This window comes from Anser anser (assembly GCF_964211835.1).
Source record: "Anser anser genome assembly, chromosome: 5".
NCBI classification, from domain to species: domain Eukaryota; kingdom Metazoa; phylum Chordata; class Aves; order Anseriformes; family Anatidae; genus Anser; species Anser anser.
The window spans coordinates 16,507,089-16,528,035 of record NC_139725.1 but is presented as its reverse complement, the minus strand read 5'-3'; the positions used below and the strand labels follow the sequence as shown (position 1 = coordinate 16,528,035).

Here is a 20,947-nt window from a genome sequence, read left to right as displayed (position 1 = left end):
TCTGTGATAGAAGTATGAACTTGATGTACTAGAGCTCTACCTTGATTTTTCTATTTTTAAGAACACTTTAGTATTTCCTTGTTCAGGAAAACTAACCTTTGATCTACGCTGATCCTGGAAAACAAAAGCAAAGCATAGTTACAGCAGTAGTAGATTAAAGTAATGGACATAGAGGAGAGAGCAATTGAGTCTCAAAGCATTATGGGAAAAATAAAACACACTGACAAAGAAGAGATTAAACCATGGTTATGCAGTTATTAGTCAGATAACACATACTGTCTAGTAAGACACTGATCAGAAGAAAAGGTGTCCCTGTGCTCTGATTTTGCAGCACTTGTCAGACAGAATGGAATTGCTTACTGAGGAGTACATTTTAAACAAAATAAGTGAATCAGTACAAAACACCAAAGAGTGAGCCAGAATCCTTAACGAAAATTAGGTTTTATAGAGGCACCCAGCACAGTGGTTTTCCATTATGCATCAATCTTAAATCAAAAGACCCATTTATACAGATAAGATTGCTGTTCTGAGCCCACAAAATCTACTTAGTCAGCAGTGTCCCTCATGAGTCTATCTTGAGCTCTGCTCCTCACTGAGATATATACTACCTTTTATTTAAATGGAGTGAGAGTCTCATGAAAAGTATCTCCTGTGGGGGTTTTTAACCATGCTCAATCCTGGATTTGATGTTTACACATTTTTTTTTCTTTCAGGAGTAATATAATTATAGAGAAAGACATCAAAAATGTCTTTTTGATTAGAGAGCAATTATATTTCCACTTTATGCTTATAGCACATTCTTTGTATTGCTCTATATCACCTCAGGCAGAGCTCCTTTCTGTACAGTTGTAGGACATTGGAAACAAAGATAAAAATGATGTATTACTGCTGCCAGAGATTTGAATTTTCCTCCAAATTTATGTACACCAATGAATAAAAAGAAAAGGTCTGCTTTTACTTAAGCACATTTGCAGCCAATTTGTTACTTATGCATTAGTTGCATAATTTTATTGAGTGGATTGCAGCATTCGTCTCTGTCCTTCCAACCCTACCATAAGTAGTAGCAGTATCAATCAACTTGAAAATAAGAAGGGTTCCAGGTGCATTACCAATCATTTTATTCCTTTTTTCTACTCAAAGTCTGATAATGAAAAAAGAGAGAAACATACTGACTTTAATATTACTTGTTGTGTTTCTAAGTCCTAATCAAGCTCATCACTAATTAAAGAAGGGCAAGGGAAGAAAAATCTGTTTTCCTGATACCAGTCACATTAGAGGTGGTATAGTAAAACAGTCCAGTAAATAGTATGTTACACCAGTATTCTCTTTTAGTTCAAATTATATTGCAAATCTGACTGAAAAGCCATGTTCAGTCAAGGAAGATATTTAGCACAGTTTGCTAGCTAGAATCAGACAAAAGCCCTCCTACTGTTATCTCATTTTGAATGCAGGAGAATGTAGGATACAACCTTAAAGTACTGCTCTATCTTCAAGAAGAGGTTGGTGAAACGTTCTGAGTATGAATTTGTTGTGTATTTAGTGACTGATTCAGCAAAAGTTATTGATGAACAGGTAGATAAGGGGTACTAAAATATTTTATTCTTATTTTTCTTGTGTTATACATCAGCTGCTATTGTAAAACCATTTTGTTCTTTCTGTGAAATGATCCTAACAAGTTTTAGTACTGTTTTTCCATAAGTTAAGAATCTTACAGGTGGATGTAGATAGAAACTGTAAGGATACTGTTGGTATTTTTCACCTAGCCCATTGAGATGTTTGTCACCTTACGTAAGATAATGCATGGAATGTAGAGAAAAAGGCAGGCCAATTAAGTCTTCAGGTTAAAAAGTTTAAATAAGTCTTGCAAAGTATTGTTTTTGAGTAGAGAGAGGCTGCAGAAATGAAAGTTCACAGCAGAGATTGTCTCATCCATATCAGGACAACATTATTAAAAGTCTGATTGCTTACAATTCAAAATGCAGTGAAAGTTGTATCCACTTAGGAGAAAGACTATGCCTCCACAATGCAAATTTTTAAATTACAGAATCTAACTGGAGGATAAAGTAATACATATTAGCAGTGCACTTTGTTTTAAAATTCATCATTATGCACAGATCCTGGAAAGCCTTTTGTTTCCAGGGACAACTGATAATTCAACAATATCAGTTACTAACGCTCTCCACTTTGCAAGTTAGAGACATAAATGCCTCTTGATACTTGGAATGGCAGCCTTCAGAGATACCCATGTAAATTTTAATTGGGCTGTACCATTAATATGTGTATACAGAGATGAGCAAAGGATTGTCTGTACCCTCACCATTTGGGAAGCTTTACACATTTATCACTTATAGAGCACAACAGACCTGCTTTATTAATGAGGTGTTGCACAGCCGCTAATTTTTATTCGGCCTGATAGCCATTCATCTCAAAGAGGAAGCCAAAATCTTGGTAAATAACCTACATGCAGGGAAGGGAGGAAAGATGGGCAGAGAAGACTTATTTCTGTTGAAACAATTTCAGTAAAGCTATAATTACCGCTAAACACTAATGCGGTCATGGTTCAGTTGCTATGCAACCATGAGGAAGTTATAGTTACCTGCTGCAGAAAAAAAAATCAAGAGAAGAATAGCCAACTGACTGACAGGAGATATATCCTTACTTTATCAAACAAAGGACTGACTCTTTCACCTTTTGTTATATTATGCCAAACATTTTTCCTTTATCATTTTTAAGAACTTACATCAATACCTTGGCCTGCAATACTTGAGCAGCTCCACCAGTCCAGCACAGGGTGCTTTGCCCTCCCAGGTGTAAATGGGGGCCTGCAGTAACCAAACAGCAGCACCCAAGCCATTCCTATGACAGCCAGCCTCTATTCTGTAGCTTCAAGTTTTTGTTTTCTGACTCCATAGTCCTAAATCTCACCCTAAACAACATTTAGAAGGAGTTGATCCACTAATTATGTTTCTTTTCTGACTTACTAATTTCATGAGGAAAATAAGCAAAAGTCCTCATCTACTAGTTCACAATAGAAGTTCAGAACAGATAAACCACACTTCTGATAGCACAGACCGATGCATTTCACCAAGGCTTTATAAGCAAAAAATTTACATCCTTTCATGCAGTGCAGCTTCTGTAGTAATTCCTAGATACGCTCTTACAAAAAGCAGCTACTAAACAGGGAGGGAGGGAGGAAGGAAGGAAAACCTCCCTTCTCCTCAAGCTCCGTTTATAATGTCCCTTAATGAGCTCCTTACTACTAGGTGGGCTACTTACCCTGCTTGGCTGATCCCTAGAAGGTCTCAGCTGTGCACATAATGTCCTGCACAGGTTGGGACAAATGCTTGAATTCATTTATAAGTTACTGAAAGTTTTGTAGTTTGTTGTATTATTTCAGCATCTTCCTGCAAACTAAAAAGCAGCAGCTTACTACGGAGTAAGCAGCAAAACCATCTTTGTAATTTTCAAGTTTTTCACACATGCATCTATCAAAAAAGAAGTTAAAAATAAAAGTGCATAATGATTGCCAAGTTTCTAACATTAAATGAGGTAGAAAAAGTAATTTCACAATAGAAAGGACCAGTATTGATGTGAAACTGGATTTTTTTAAAACCCTAACTCTTAATGACTATGTTCAGCAACATCTAGTAGAAATCTTTACTTAGCTGAATAAGGAAAAACAGAGAGAGAAAAAAAAAACCTTCAATCTGTATTTCAGATATCCCTGATTCATGTGAATTTATTGAATGTGTTTTTTCCCTCTGAAATAAAAAATATATAATAAAAAAATAAATATACAAACATTCAAAAATACAAATCAGCAGTGTTTTTGTTTTTGTTTTTTTTTTTTTTTTCCCCAGCAAGAATTGGCTTCAGTAGAAATGCAAGACTGTGTCTGGGCAGAAGACATATTAGAATTTAATTTGGAATTTGGGGAATACTGAATGTTTTAAAAAGAGCTATAAGATTTAAAATAGAATTATTGGACCTCAAGAGCTTCTGGATTACATATTTATCATGACTTCTACCTAGATAAGTCTTTGAAGAATGAAGGTCCTTTAATCTGTTATTGAAAAATGCTGTCAATTACAATCCATTTCATGATAGAAAAATGTCTACTGCACTTAGAAGTAGTCAGATGACATAGTATTTTTTTCATTTTGCTTGGAGTCACTGTGAGACCATTAAGCATTTACTTAAATCTCATGAGCCCCATGTTACTTACCTATGCAGTTAGGGTAATGATTCAAATATCTTGAGGATTTATGACCATTCTGGGAAAAAAAAAAAAAAAAAGTATAAATATTTTCAATAAATAACAGCTAAATAGTTTACCGTGTCCTAATGTGTAAATGATGACAATACTCCTGGATTAAAGGAGTTCATATAATTCCACTTCTATGCCACTTACATAATTCCCTGTGCCACTTCCAACAGCTATATAGTGACTTTTCTATGACCACCAGTCTTATCAGAAATAGCTCATGTGAAAAAAATCATTTTTCTTGTCATCAGACTTGAGAATTTCAGGATAATGGCTAACCCTTGAAAAGATATGATTACAAAATAACAACCCTCCTATTCTAATTTAGAAACTAAATAACACTGAGGGTCAAGATTGAGTTACAGTGGGGTGGTGTACAGCAAGAATTGTTTAATGTGCTTTTTAATATTCTTTTGTTTGGAGAGTGTAGTAGGGGACTTCATATTCTAATAGCTTTTGAAGGCAGTCGAATTCAATCAAAAAAAGAAAATGCACATTAATTACAGTATGCAATAGACCAGAACAGCACTAAAAATGTACAACGCAGCTGAATATGTGTTTAGGATGTGAATTATGTATACTCCAAGAGGTAATATAAAAATGACTCTATATAAACTCTGGTTGCTGATTTTTCTAAGCTAACTAGATTGTTCATTGTTTAAAAATACACCAATTAAGTGGTATTTGACAAATTTGCCTCCTTTTCCTATTTATAGATCACTTTAAAAAAATCAGTTTCCTACAAATTAGGTTAAAGAATGCTTTATACATACTCACTATACATGATATTTCATAATTTGCATGCCATACGCATTAATATTTTCAACATTTCACCTTTTCATAAATGCACAAGCAAATAAATTCTTTTCTTTCAAAATTGTTTCTAAGGAGGGAAGAGGCAGAAAATCTCATGAAAATAAATCACATGCAGTGATGTGATTCGGCCATCTTATGGCTGACGCCATTTGTCCAGGCCTGGCCAGTGCTGGTATGGAGAAAACTTGCAGTTTTTTTAAAACTATTTTTACATTTCCAGACAGACTTAAAAATAAAATAAATAAATAAATAAAAACCCCACCAATAATGCCAACAACAAAACACCAAGGTCAGAAAACCAGAAGTTATATGGGGTTCCTGTCCAAAACTGAGGTACAGTGGAAGTAGCAGCCGTATGTACATTTTTTCTTTCAGTTCGAGAAGAAAAACATTTGCAAGAGTGCAAAAGGACTGTTCCTCTTTTTGACCATATGACATTTGACATATTAAGCCTTTGTCTAGGTACAGATCTGTTTCTCTTGTTTTCTTCATGTTGCTTTACCACTAAGAAGAATTATCCTGCTTCTTATAAACCCCTAGCTATTTTCTTGCAATAGCAGCAGCCTGCAGTATGAACTGTATCCATCTGCACCCTCTGCATTGCGCTTATCACCCTTCCATACAGCTCAGGTGAGCTCTAGGGAAGTTACATCCATTTACGTCAGATGACTATCCAGGACAATATCCAGTATATACATTTTGTTTTACTACTTTTCTTTAAATGTCTCAATCATTAAACAGATCCTTTAAACCAGCATATATTAAAGTGAATAAAATATTTCAGTTTCATAGAGGTATTTTTTTCCCACCTTTCCCAGTCCTTTCAGCACAAACATATTGCACACAGTATGCTGCTGAAGTCAGTGCATTTTTCTTGCAATTTATCTGCCGTATTTTTACAAACCATAAATTGTCGCTTTGTCACTCTGCTGACTGGCAGCCCATCCGCATTGAGCTGCAATATCCAGGTTTTTAAACTGACAGTATATTACTGTCTAGCATCAGCAAGTCCCAATTGATTTGAGTTGTAAATTAAATGCCCTGATGGTTGTAATATGGTGATTTATTACTAGAGTCAGTGGAGGTTTTTCTTTGCAGTGGATGTGAGTGCGTGCACAAAAATACAAGTCTCTAGAGTCACATTCAGAGTGTGAATATTCCATAATTTTCAAGCAAACCACAGCGTGAAACCTGGTCAACAGGGACTTTCAGGCAAATAAAGTTATGGAATCAAAGGACATCAGCTGTGAAAAGCAGACACTGAAAATGCTTTGTGTTCACATTTCTCTCTCTCTGTTTTTTTTTTTTTTTTAAGGAGACAAAAGTTCTCATGAACCTGTTAGTAACAAATCTCCTAAACTTGATTGCAAGAGGAGCTGAAACAGAGAATACAGAGGAAAAACAAGCAAAAGTTCTTTTTTTTTTTTTTTTTTTTCATTTTAAGAGGCTGTTTAGTATTTAATGGTAATAAAAAAAAGATGAAACCCTAATCTCTTGGAATTATCTAAAATCCTCCATTTATTTTCTGCATCGGTATTAGTATTTCATTATTTTTTTTCACATATTGGAAGTGAAATGAGAAATTAATTTTCACTATTAATTTTCACATTTATTTTCTATGATATATTTTTCAAAAATCAAAATCAGTATATGTTGAACTTTGGACTTAGCAAAGGATATATATTTTTTCTTTTTCTCTCTGTTTACTTACAGAAAACATTTCGTTTAGGCTTCACTGTACCTGATATCATACTATAAAGCACAAAAGTAGTTTTTAACAGGGTGACACACATAATGAGCATGCATTTATCACCTTTCTCTGCTAGGCTAAACAGTTCAGTTGAATACTTTTCCAGACTACTTGTGGCTCACACTTTGTTTGCCATCCTAAATTACAATACTATCACTTTGACTGGAAAGGATTGAGAGTGCAATATTCCACAGAGTATTTCCTAGGGCCAACAACCTCCTAAGTTAGCTCCAGTAATTCCCCTATTAAAAACAACAACAACAAAAAGAACACCACAAAAGCTTGTAAGTGTCACTTGGATTGCTGGGAAGAGAAGACAAGTGCCTCTCACAGAAGATAAGGAGGATAGGCAAGGAGTCAGAAATTCCTGCTAATGATCTGATTTTGTGTTAATGAGCCCAGGACTCTCACAAAAATCATTAATTCTGATACCCGATGTTCACTTTGATTTCGCTAGAGATTCAGACTATTTCACACAGTTCTTGTGACTGTATAATTTATAATATTTTACTAAAATCTTGTGCGATGCCCACAGGGTTCTGCAAGCTTTCCTTCCCGTTCCTGCAGTGCTTGAATGTGTACCCGTTGTGAAAGACAATTTGTTGTAACTATTCATATCAAAGAGACAGACAGAGAAGACTCTTCATCTGGTTGAGGGAAAGCTTTAAAATTTTTAGAAGACTATGCAACTTGAATCAATGGTATAAATGCAATACAGATATTCAGTCATTATCTATGAGAATAACCTTGTTGTTCCAAAAAACGATATCTTGTTTTTTAGTTAAATTATGGTCTTCTTTTGCCTGAACCTTTTCAGGTAAATGCACAGCATCAAGCAGCACTGTACAACATCTTTAATAAAGAAAGCTGGAACTGGGGAGATACATGCTTAACTGTATACAAAACTGTGCACTTTAGATGGCATTGATTACCTTTAATGTAAGGAAGTCAAAGGCAGAAAAACATGCGACTGATCATCTGGATCCCATCCAGTCAAAGGAGGGAACAAGCACACCAGAGAGCGTGTATTGCATTTTTTTGTAGGGTGTGACAAGTCATCATGTAAAAACATCCATCTGTCCTACAGATTGTAACTGGAGGGTATGTGATCAACTGAGACCAAAATCCTACTTTTAGATGAGTAAATAATATTAATAATATTAATAAAATAATTCTAGTATTAGATTGTGCTAAAGAATGATATTAGAGAAACTGGACCTTTTTTCACAGGAAAAATTCTTAGCAGGTTTTTTAATACTGAAAGCAGATTAAGATATATTTTTTGTGAACAACAATCTACTTGATTAATTGGGGGAAAGTCTGTAAACTGTCAAATTCTGATTGTTTAAGATAGCTATGTCTGGCCACTTATGTCACCAAGTCACTTAACGAAAAAAAGCCATTTAAACATTAATGTATCATTTCCTCAAGTAAGATAAATATTTCTTAGCTGTTTGTTAAATCCTGCAAAGTTTGTTTCAGTTTCTGTAGACACACGTGTTTACCTAAAAAAATCACCTCTAGTGAGTATTCATACCAGTCATTCAAAAGGAATTAAGCTGTTCCCTACCTTCTGTGTCTGTTTGCTTTGGGACTCCCATGCTGAGCCTGCCAACAGAGGTGGCTCATCACAGCAATCCTGTCACAGGCCGCCTGATGTTCACTCTGTTGCTACTGCCCTTCACCACGAGCCCTGAGACCCAGCTTCTATCTTTAAAGGCACATAAGAACTATACAACAATAACAGCGTTAAATTTAGTTACTTGAAACACACCTGACCTGAGATTCAGCTCTGTGTGCGTGACAATATTTCATTTACCAGGAATTGCAGGGTAAGGCTGGAAATATTCCTGTACGAGTAGATATCCTGCCCAGGAGAAAATGATCATTAGGAGGAACTGAATGTTTTCTTTAGCATTACCACATCACTGAGTGATGGCTCACCAATAAGCAACTGCAAAATGTATCTATTCAATCCTTCATTCTAGGATGCAGATTTCGTCTGGAGACAAGATAATGTCAGAACATTGAGAGGTCTGTATGAGACCAGTCTCCATTTTGCACTTCCATCACCTGCCTGCCACTGTATGTTATAAAAGAAGCCAAAAAAAAGGGCCTTCTAAGGCAGATTTCATGGTGATGGATTTCACTTGCTTGTGAACAACCTGGATCTCAGAATTAGGACAGCATAAGGATTCAGTTGGAATTAAGGCCAAAGCTTGAAACACTGAAATGTTCATCATTTCTAAAGGTCTGAATGATCATAATTTCTGTTTCCATGGAGATTTTAAAACAGCTGTAGATTTTTTTCTTATGCAAGATTTTTTTTTTTCTTCATACTCTTTTTAATCATCTCTAGTATTAAGGTAAACTATGCACATGGATGTTTCAGAAGATCTCTGAACCTGACCTGTAGATAATAAAACCAGTTCTAGCCCTCATCCTCTAGGAACATACAAGTCCCGTGATTTTGTTCTGTTGATATAAATTCCTTGTGCATTAACAAAGGCAGAAACTGCTTCTTAGAAAAGATAGGTGGTGACTTATAAATGTTGGGTTTACAGCCCTGGCTACAACAAAAGCAACTTTTTCAAAATTAAAAAATGCATATTTGACATGATGGAACATTTACAGAAATCTTGACAAGCGTAGGGCTACAGAACAGGATCATCAGAACAGATTAAGCTTATCTCACCAGAGAAACAAGCATGCTTACATACAAAACTAACATTTTGAATAAGGTTGTGAATAGTCATTCCTGTATTATTCTGTGTTTATTACCAATGATTGTACACCACTTGTGGGAAAGAAAAGCATAAGGTTGCTTTAGTTTCTGTTACTATTCATTTTGGACTAATATGTAGTAATGGCTGCTAATGCTCTATAGACTTGTTTTTCCTTAATGTGTGAACAAAAATCCTGTTAATGCCAATGACTGTAACCTGAATGCTTGAGGGTTGAAGAGATCACGTTTTGGTTAGCACTTCATCAACATTTCCACTGTTGATTATGCAATCCTTTCCTTTTATTCTGGGTGGGTTTGCATTCACTAGAAACTCATCTAAAATTAAATTGTTTTCATAAGACACGGTAGTCTTAGTTGTTGCAGTTTTGGCTTCTGCTACAGATGCAAGCCATTTTCCATTCCAGCTTAAAATTAAAGTAGAAAAGTATTGCAAATAGACTGGGTAGATTTCCAAGAAAAGGAAGCGGAGAACCATTTCTGGAATGAAAGACAGAAAATACTGAATAACGAAACCATTTTCCTGGGTATGCATGTAAGGAATTTACAGAGCTTATTCAAGACAAAATAGTGAGTACCCCCAGGTTGGTGTTAAGATTACCAAGTTAATAGGTTAAGTTACCAAGTAAATAGGTTAGAAGTATTTAATATAACTTCAGTTATAGTTGTTTGTTTGTAGATACCATTAGTATGAAAGAAAAAATTACTATGCAAAGATCTAGAAAGATAGCAATGCATAGAGAAGTATTAGGGGTTTATACAGACAGATAATTTACATGAAACCAACATTCACACATAAAGTCTCAGTAAGATGGGCTTATCTAATTTTGATCAAATCAACTAGATTAAAAGAAGACATTTCTGGGAAATGCATAAAAAGGCTCACAAAGTTCCCGATGGTTGTCTGCACAAACCCCATCATTTTCTGCTTTTTCTGGATTTAACACACTAATACAAAAAGCTGAGAAATCAGGCTCTGGCATTGTTTTGCCACCATACCTGGCTCAGCTCACAACGGAAGAAGCACGAACTGATGCTGTCACTGCAAGAGTTTTAAAAATAACAGGCTCACCCCTTGACTAGCTGAAATGTCAGTGTATTGGCAAACTCATGGTCAGTGCTTTGCATTGTCCCAGCTGTTTGCGGGAAAGGTCTTCTAACTCAACCCTGAGACCTGAGAGCATGTGTCAGGGGTAGAGGCTGCTTGGCTTTTTGCAGTTTGGGAAAGTTTTGCAGAGTGCAGTATTTACCATATTTTTTCTATTGTTCCAAGTGCTTATCTGATCCTTCTTGAAGGTGGCTATCACAAATATAATTGCTATAAATCTGAAGAAGGTCATGTGTGTCTGAAAACCTGATCTTTTTTTTTTTTTTTTTTCTTTTAAATATCTCAGGAAATGCAGTGAAATATTGCTTCTCCCTAAGAACATTGCCTTGTTAAAAGCAATGTGTGGTTTAAATAATAACCGCATTTGTGAAGGAACATATTCACTGAGGAGCAGCACAGAACAGAACATTTTAGTACCTTGGATAAACTACCACTCCTCTTTAAGAGGACAGTCGCTGAGGGCGAATACTGGGGCTTCTGTGAAGCCACTGATTTTACTGCCAGGGCTGAAAACCACATGAGCAAATGAGAGCACTGAAAGCCGCTCTATCTGCTAACCAGACTTTGGGAAATTTTGGTTCCTACAAATAAAATACAATGATGATCAATAACAGCTTTTCAGATCAGTTTATCTTAAAAAGGTAAAATTTCCATGCTACTTATATGCTGAATGGTAAAAGCCAAGCACCCGCAATCAGTCCTCCTGTGAGTTCTAGGTACACTCGCTTTACCAACCAGCTTGAGGCACTTTTTTCATCTGTGTGGCTACTAGCAATATCACGGTAATATTTCGCATGTGCAAGTCAATTTTTTGCCCAATCTTTAGGTTTCTGGCTTGGGTCTATTATTATTATTATTATTATTATTATTATTATTATTATTATTATTATTATTCCCAAATGGAGTGCATTTCCTTAAGCCTACTTATAAACTTACTTTTGTCAAAAAAAAAAAAAAAATTAACCCTGTCTCTTGCATTGTCTGGTTACTTATACATGGATTGCTGAGTTGTTCTACAGAGGAAACACATTTAAGAAAACTCTCTTCTTACCAAAGAAAAAAAACATGCATAATTCTCTCTATAACTGCAGAAGAAAAAAAAAACAATACACCTTTATTGTTAATACCACATACTTTCCTGCCAATGTAGAACTGTCATAACAGAGAGTTTTTCCATTGTAATCCTCACTCACACAGGCACATGGTTGTGCAAGAGTTGTTACCAGAGGTTGTCTGAATAGCAGACCGTTTTTCTAAATCTTTGAAATTGTTATTTCTCTGTGATTATTTTTAACTAGAAGAGGGCACCTGGGTCATAAAGAAAAAAAAAGAAAGGCAAGGTTTAAATGAGTTAATTAGTGCCTGAACACTATTATACTCTCTCATACTCCAAAGGAAGAAAGAGTATGCACTCATACAGCTTTGTACTAGACGCCAGCTGGCTACAGGAAATATTTTTCCCTGTCAGTAGTAGCAGGCTTTTCTAAAGAGTAATGTTGTAATTTGTCCACCTCCAACGCAGGAATAAAAAAGTAAGAATATTTAAAGAATTGCACATGGTGGAAAGGTGTGATATTCACTACCTCATCTGATATACATTACATGCAGCAATAAGATCATATATTTGTTTGCTGGCATTTGTCTGAAACAGTGCATCATCTCCTAGAGCTATTCTTACATATTATATCCCATTTTAATCCAAGGTAAATACATCCTTGTTTAATAGGATTTGCTTACAATTCAAGATGTCTTTGTTGGCATTATTATTACAGCTGAATTATGGTTGAACTATAATTTTGATTATTTTTTAATCATTTAAGATGAAGAGATAAATTTTTGCTTAAGAAACATTCCGCTAAATTATTATTGCTTAAACCAGAGATGGTTTGAACCTGGTATGCGGATTAGAAGTCTTTTGCTGTGAGACAATTACTCATTTTCAGGCAGTGAACTGCATAGATAAGAGACCTGAATGGCCTATCCCTTGTGTCATCTTCCTCTGTCAATGAAGTTACTCTGTACAACATATTATTTAATACTATTCTACTACACTGTCAGTTGATTCAAATGATAGTGTACAGCAATTCTATCTGCATACGAACATATAACTTGCCATGACCATATATTTTCTTGACATTCATCCTATAATTTCTTGTTCATAATTTCATCTTGTTACTGCTTTTTACAGCTCTGTGCATTAATCTATTAATATAAATCACCTCCCTCCATATACACCTATTTGTTTTTCATAAGCCATACTAATGATAATACATATTTACTTGGAAGGCAATCAATGACTGTGCTCTATATATTGCACTTTTTATTTTATTTGTTTAAATTCTGCCAAAACAAATCTCAAAACCTGGGGAAGGAAAAGTGATAACTAAGTATAAATTAGCATGGTTAAAACTATAAGATGGACAGTAACAGTTTATGAGATCTGAAGAACAATAATAAAAAGAGAAGGTATGAATAATTTAAAATTAGGTAGGGTATTTGTAGAAATAATGGGATTAATTCAAGAGATTAAGAAATCTCTTGCTTAATCTTCAAGAGTTCAATTGCCATTATTTTGATGAGTAAAGATAAAATAAGTCTTTTATTCAAGAAATAAAGATTAAAAATTTGTGTTAGAACATTAAGTCATGAACAATAATTGCTGAAGTTTTAATATTTTCTCTATCACTCATTCAGGAAGTTGAACTCACCTTTGAGAATGAGTTCAGCCATGGAGGTGTTCTCTTTTCCAAGTAATTAAGAACAAAATACTAGACCAAAATTAGAGTAAAACTGTGAAAAGACAACCAAAAGATAGCTGAGACTGTCTCCAAGGCTATAATAACAATAGTAACAATAGTTTTCATTATTACATTAAAAATCAAATTAATCACAAATTCAATGTAGATGCATTTTAAGTTTTGCAAGGATTGACCAAACATCAGACACAGCAATTTATATAATTTTATTAATAGCCATTGTTGCAACATTGAACATTATCTCAATAGGTGGTTCAAATGAACTTTGAATCACTTTAGTAAGTTCTGAATTTTCTTGAGACCATCTCTATTACTACAATTTAGGACTACAAAGTACAAAAATCTTACAAGTAATATCTTAATTCATGTGGTGTTGTTTGGGAAACATAACAATATGATGTTGCTTATTGGTCATGACTGACTGTTTGGGCATCAGGGAAAGTAAAATTGAATTGCATTGAGACACGACAAAGGGTCACTCCATTTATGCTATAAGCTAAAGAACAAACAAAAGGCAAACAGCTGCATTTATGATTCCTAAAGTCTGACTGAAAAATCTCCGCCTCGTAGTGCACATTTGGGATAAACTTACCCACCACATTTTATTTTCACATGCCTATTAAAATGAAAGTAAGAGTACTCAACTCGCAGATTTACTGCTATTTAATCTCTCAACGATTCCTACATCATATATCTGATGTAGCTTTTTTTTTTATTATTTATTATTATTGTCCTTGATCATTTCCCACTTACACTTGTAAAATAGAATATTAAGGTGTGAAGACAATCAAGTATTAGTCTCACTTCTCTTTGGAATACACTAGCAAAACACAGAGATTACTAATGTATATTTGTGTTTTCTCTTATAACACCATGTAACTCTGAATTCAGGCCCAGACTCTCTCTGACTACAATAGGATCAAATTTGTGTCTGTAATCCTTACCTAAGGGAGCTAGATACTAGTGTGTTCATATAATTAATTTATCATAGGGCCTATCTTACATTAAACAAGTGATTCAGAAATTAGACATTATCATGCCAAAATCATAGCAAAAGCATTACTCATACATTGAGTCATCACATATTTACGGAGACCAAAAAGAAAAGAAAAATCTTCTATATCTGGAGATTGCTAGATAAGCAGAGAATAAAAACATAATTAAGAGCAAACAATAATTTTAAAGCAGTGACTTCCAATAAATTGTACTAAATATCCTTGCTTTAAGAAGATAGAAGAAATTAAAACCTATGAGAATAACATGACTTCCTGTTCCTTTTTTGAATACTGATGTGCAGGTAGGTATTTTGCTATCTTGATTTCATGTTTCCTATACACTAAGTTCATTGTAAGTGTCAAATATTATAATCATCATGGTCTTAATTGACATGTCCTGTGTAAAATGCACAGCACTCAATAAGCACCATGTACAGGCCATCCATCACTCAAACTCAGGGACGATACTAGTGATGGACTGAGTTGTGAAAACTGAAGGCAAGGTAAAATGTTATTGTGATAATGGGAAGGATGTTTACAACAAGAAAAAACACAGGTGAATGAAAGGCAAAACTCTCACATCACAGACATTATTTCCCTTTCTTCTTTACTTAGAGCATCCTTCCAATGTTTCAAAGACTTTGCACAGCTTTAAAAGAGCTTTCAGTATAAAGCAAACATGGAGTTAATAGGACACAGAGTTCCATATATCGATAGCATAAATGTCAAAAAACACAAAACTGTAATTCAATCAAGGTCTTGACATGCTAGTATTTGACAACAGATACGGTCTTCTTATGCTAACCTAAGTCCATTCATATCAGTTCCATGCATTTCTAATACAGAAAATCATGGTTTTCTTTCTCTGTTGGGGACTGGAGTCCTTTTATATGCCTCAAATAATTTATTTTCAGTATGCTTACATCAACATCTGTAGAAACAACAGACTAACTTTATGTAAATATTTGAGTATACAAAGCAGCTCTTAAGATTTATCCGCTATATTTGTAAAAGACTTAGCAAGCATGCAGCAACAGGTTTTGCATTTTTCCTCGGTTTATTGCAGGAATCGCAAATATTGTACTGGCTACTCTTTCTATGGGAGCTCATGTCAAAATACCTTTTAACTTCCCTGGGAGCAGGATGAGCTCCACTGGGTAATACTGTAACTCTTGCCTATGGCATTAGCTTGCTAATGTGTTCAAATAACTGACTCCCCTGAGGGTTTATCTTAAATGATGGAGACAAAGTAAAGAATTATGAATATATATAGCTAATACTTTTTTCCCTGAATATTTGCACTTTGGCCTAGTACAGTAATGGATCAAACTGAGCTTTGACTTCAAATGCTTCAGGAGCTTCATTTTTACATGTAACAATATCCAATGCTTTCCAGGTTTGTTTCTAAATGTAGAAGTGCCAGGAGGCAATGATACTTTAAATCTGACTTAGTAATCTTTGAATTTTCTGAGTTGTAAAAAGCAGGAAGAATCCCCCATACGTAATGGGAAAAAAAATAATTTTTGCATACTGAGAGAAGTAGAAATTAAGAATGGGAACTGAAGAATGTCTGCTTCTTTAACATTACTGAGGGGTCATGAATCCCTTTTAGTTAAGTTCATTTTTCATGAGATAATATTAATTAAAAGAATTCCATTGTTTTATAATTAGGAACTTCAAATATTTATCATGCTGCAGCTAAAAGATACCCTGCAGGAAGCAAGAAAGATAAGTAATCTTAATGGTTTCATCAATGTTTTCTAAAACGTGTTTTTCTTTCCACAACAACAAAGTCATTTGAAAGGTCTCAAACCTTAGTCATATTTTTGATTAGGCAAAAAATTACCAAAAATTAAAATATTTTCAGGACATATCAACCACAAGCAATTTTGTAGGACCACTTTTTTCTGTTCCAAAACAAAAAACAGTATTGTCTTTACTGCATTCAGAGATTGCTTGGCAAAGAAGTCTCCCTGAAGTATTTGGCTATTCTTAGTTAGTTGCATTCATTTCTGATCTAAAACGCAAAAATGTTCTATAGTTATGCAATACTCGGTAGAATTTATTTTCCTATGAGCACAGAGCTCTTCAGTCATATACAAGGCAGTCCCATCAAGGCCCAGAGAAAATTTGTTGTTGGAACAAAGTGGAATTTATTTTACCAATCTTCTTCAAAGCAACAGTCTCAGGCATGACCACAACTATATCAAGATGAGATCAAGAGAAGTTGGTTTACCACATTTACATTTCCTCTCTCTCATAGTGAAAGAATGAAAGTGCCTCAGACTCTTAAGGGGGAGGGAGACGAGACTTAGGTACCAACACGTCTTACTACAGTTCTGAATGTCTTTGCTGTTTGAATGTTAGCGCTATAGTCCTGTTCATCTTCAGTGATGCAATAATTAAAAGTTTTCCAATTATAACATTGCTTGACCAAAATTAACAGCAGCAATACAATGTATCATGGAAGTTACCAATGTGGACAAAGTACTTCTGGTTAGTTTTTTTCATACAATTCATCAATATTCAGTGGTAGAATAGCCTCCAATCCACCCAGAAGCGACAACAAACACCTTAGGGAGATGAGTGGCAAAGACAAATGTGGGGATCTTCCAAGGTGACATCTGAGACTGTTTAGCTGTGGAAACACCAATATTCTCAAATGACAAGACATTCACTATCGAGTATCACACAAGGAAGAGAATATCTGTCAGTTACTGTTCTTCTGATTTATATTTCTCACACGCTCAGTATCTTTCTGTGCTCTAGACTACGTGATCTTGTTGGTCATGGGAATGAATGCAGTGATATGACATTTTATACTGAGCCCTGCCTTGCCATATGTTTCTCTTACTTTCCATCAAAAAGGTTCTTAATATATACAGAAAAGATTCAAAGCCTATGTGAAATCTCATATAAAATACCCTGCTTATTTAACATGTATTCTTTGGGGGAATTTATACCTGAGAGTTTAAATGCTGTCTTATTAGCATCTCAGACAAAACAGAACTAATTTTTGTATGTATGAACACAGTCCCACGGATTTTCCTTTACCTGCACATGTCAAATTATTTTCTTCCGCTTCATCCCACCTATACTTTGTGCAAGTGATCTGCTTTTATACTGTCTCCATCAAGTTTCCCCTTATGCAGAATTTATTAATCAGAAAAAGTGCAAGACAATCAAATTAGGTCTAGCATGCTCCAGCTGTCAAAAATCACCCAGCTGTGATTGATTAATAGAAGAATGCATCTGATTTTGTGGTGCAAGCCTTTCCTCAAAACAAAACAAAACAAAAAAACAGTTGTTTAACATGTTTCTGTCAGCAAACCTTCTCAGCTGGCAATCTTTATGGAACAGCCATCTGTTTTTGAGGATTATAAATACTTTATCAAAATATTTATGACATGTTTCTCCTGAAAGATGATATCTTCTCCTTTTCGATAGATTAATGTCTTAGGGGTAGCTGCAAAAGCTAACTATACAGTCAGAAAATAAACTTTAAGATTTATCTAATTCACCAGCGAATGACATAGCCCATAGCCTCAGTCCAATTTTTACTGTCATAAGAGATATTAAACTAACATCAACACTCTCAGAGATACTGTCATTTTATTAACAGATTTAAAGGTCATGCTAAATCAAAAATAAGTAGAATTTAAAATGGTTAATTTGAGGTTGCATCTTCCCTCTAAGCCCTCCTCCTGATTTAATACTCATTTGTCTATTTCCTGTCTTGACATTTTTCTGTCATTTGAAGAAGAATTAGAATACAGAGATTTAAAGCATTCATCTTATAGATGGGGATGTATTGCAGTCTCTGTTAATACTTTTCCTTTGCTGTCATGCAATTATCCATACGAATAAAACAATTATTACTTATTATTTACCATTTATTTTTCTGCAGTGACCAGAAGCATTAGCTAGATCAGGAAGATTTCACTAGACACAAAGCAAATATTAACTCTTGGCTATGGGGTTTTATAGGCTTGTAGAGAAGACAGGATGTGTAAACAATCAAGTATCAATAAGGCATGAGAAAAGAGGATGAAGGAAAAAGAATGATTTTGCATTGAATAACTGTACGTGCAGTTTGAATCAGTTTTCAGTTCTGAGCAGATCAGGAGAAGTAATATTAAGCTGCTATCCATCCCTTGTCAGGTGGATATTTTTTGTAGGAAAAATCTTGACGGTAAGGTTAGCAATTGCATTATTTTAAAAATGAGTCTTAGGTTAACTTTGAAAAAAGGCTTTACTTGCTTCCAGCTGTTTTGTACCACAGTAACTTTGATTTTGTCCTCCTGTGTAATATATATTTCAAGAGATCCACATATCTAGGAGAAAAGACTTTTTTTTTTTTCCAATTGTGACTAGAAGAAATATAAAAATAATGCTATCAAACACTGGAAATCTACTTTATCTTTCCAAAATATCTTGTGTTTTTAGCTGTGTTATTTCTAACTGAACACCATTTCTTAATTTATTTGATTTTCTTTTTATCTTTTTCCTCTCAAGCTATTCAGTATGGAATGTTGAAGCCTTTCACACTGGTGAAATGCCTTTATTTTTTTATTTTTTATTTTTGTCAAAAAAGAAACTATTTGTAAATAATAAAATGATATCTTAAAATTTCCTGTCCTTCATAATCTTTTCAGATGCAAAAAATAAAGATTTTTGCCATTATTACCTGCTCAGTAAACACTATAGCTGTCTTTTAGATAGATTGCATTATGAACACACGTATAATAATTGAAAGGCCACTCCATAGCCTGCCTCCCTGACATTCAGTCATTTTTGTCCTGTGCTAATGGATATGACCCAATCCTGTGAACAAGATAACACTGTGCCTCCCATTACTCACAAGAATAACGCTTGGTGCATACAGAAACATTTGCAAAACTAAGATCTTGGTGGAAGAAATAAGGCAAAAAGCAGGATTGCTACCCTGGACTTTTGGAGAGCCAACTTCGACCTCTTCCGGGACCTGCTTGGGGGTATCTGATGGGCTAGGTTGCTAGAAGGCAAGGGTGCTTGTGAAAGCTGGGCAACATTTAAACAGCATTTCTTCCAAGCTCAGGATTGGTTGCATCCCTAAGAGTAGGAAATTGGGGAAGGGTGGCAGGAAACCTGCGTGGATGAGCAAGGAGCTCATCGATAAGATCAAAAGGAAGAGGAAGGTCTATGAAATGTGGAAAAAGGGCCTGTCCTCTTGGGAGGAGTATAGAAGTGTTGTCACGGCCTGCAGGGACACGACAAGGAAGGCTAATGCCCACCTAGAGATGAGGCTTGCAAAACAGATAAGAGATAATAATAAGTTTTTTTTTAAGTATGTAAACAGTAAAAGGAAGACTAGGGATAATGTCGGTCCCTTGCTGAACGAGATGGGTGAACGGGTAATGGGAGACACCGAGAAGGTGGAGATACTGAATGCTTTCTTTGCTTCAGTCTTTGCTTCAAGGTCTCCCACCCGGGACTCCTCGACCCTGGCGGGAGGAGAAAGGGTCTGGGAAATGGAGGGCTCCCCCCTGGTTGACGAGAGAGTGGTTCGGGAGCATCGGAGTGGGCTCAATGCACACAAATCCATGGGTTCCGATGGGATGCATCCACGTGTGCTAAGGGAGTTGGCAGAGGTGATAGCCGAACCACTCTCTATCATCTTTGAAAGGTCCTGGAGTAAACAGGAGAGGTGCCTGAAGACTGGAGGATAGTCAATGTCACTCCGGTCTTGAAGAAGGGCAAGAAGGAGGATCCGGGAAACTACAGGCCAGTCAGTCTCACCTCTGTCCCTGGAAAGGTGTTGGAACAGCTTGTTCTGGATGCCATCTCCAAGCAATTGAAAGAGAAGAAGGTTATGAGGAGTAGTCAGCATGGATTCACCAAGGGGAAGTCGTGCTCGACCAACCTCGTTGCCTTCTATGATGGCATCACCAGCTGGGTAGATGGGGGGAGAGCAGTGGATGTCATCTACCTTGACTTTAGCAAGGCTTTCGATACTGTCTCCCATGACATCCTGATAGCAAAGCTGAGAAAGTGTGGGATAGAGGAGTGGACAATAAGGTGAGTTGAGAACTGGCTGACTGGCCGAGCTCAGAGGGTGGTGATCGGCAGCACAGAGTCCGACTGGAGACCTGTGACTAGCGGTGTTCCCCAGGGGTCGGTGCTGGGTCTGGTCTTGTTCAACATCTTCATCGACCACCTTGATGAGGGAATAGTGTCTGCCCTCAGCAAGTACACTGATAACACAAAGCTGGGAGGAGTAGCTGACACGCCAGAAGGCTTTGCTGCGATTCAGCGAGACCTGGACCGGCTGGAGAGATGGGCAGGAAGAAACCAAATGAGGTTTAATAAGAGCAAATGTAGAGTCCTGCACCTAGGAAGGAACAACCGGACGTATCAGTACAGGCTGGGGGACGACCTGCTGGAGAGGAGCTCTGAGGAGAAGGACCTGGGGGTCCTGGTGGATGACAGGTTGACCGTGAGCCAGCAGTGTGCCCTGGTGGCCAAGAGGGCCAATG

At 36.0% G+C, this 20,947-nt stretch overlaps 2 protein-coding genes across 2 annotated transcripts in view; one reads left to right on the top strand and one right to left on the bottom strand.

Annotated features, from left to right (window-relative positions):
• Positions 1-20,947, top strand: part of LOC310900530 (uncharacterized protein) — a gene marked incomplete at its 5' end in the record, with an annotated part of 545,595 nt that overhangs the window by 48,140 nt on the left and 476,508 nt on the right. The window lies entirely within an intron of this gene.
• Positions 1-20,947, bottom strand: part of LOC310899750 (uncharacterized protein) — a 566,537-nt gene that overhangs the window by 336,829 nt on the left and 208,761 nt on the right. Inside the window, exon 10 of the mRNA XM_083836630.1 lies at positions 4,226-4,274. The gene's annotated coding sequence lies outside the window, so the exon portion shown is untranslated. The remainder of the gene's footprint in view (positions 1-4,225; positions 4,275-20,947) is intronic.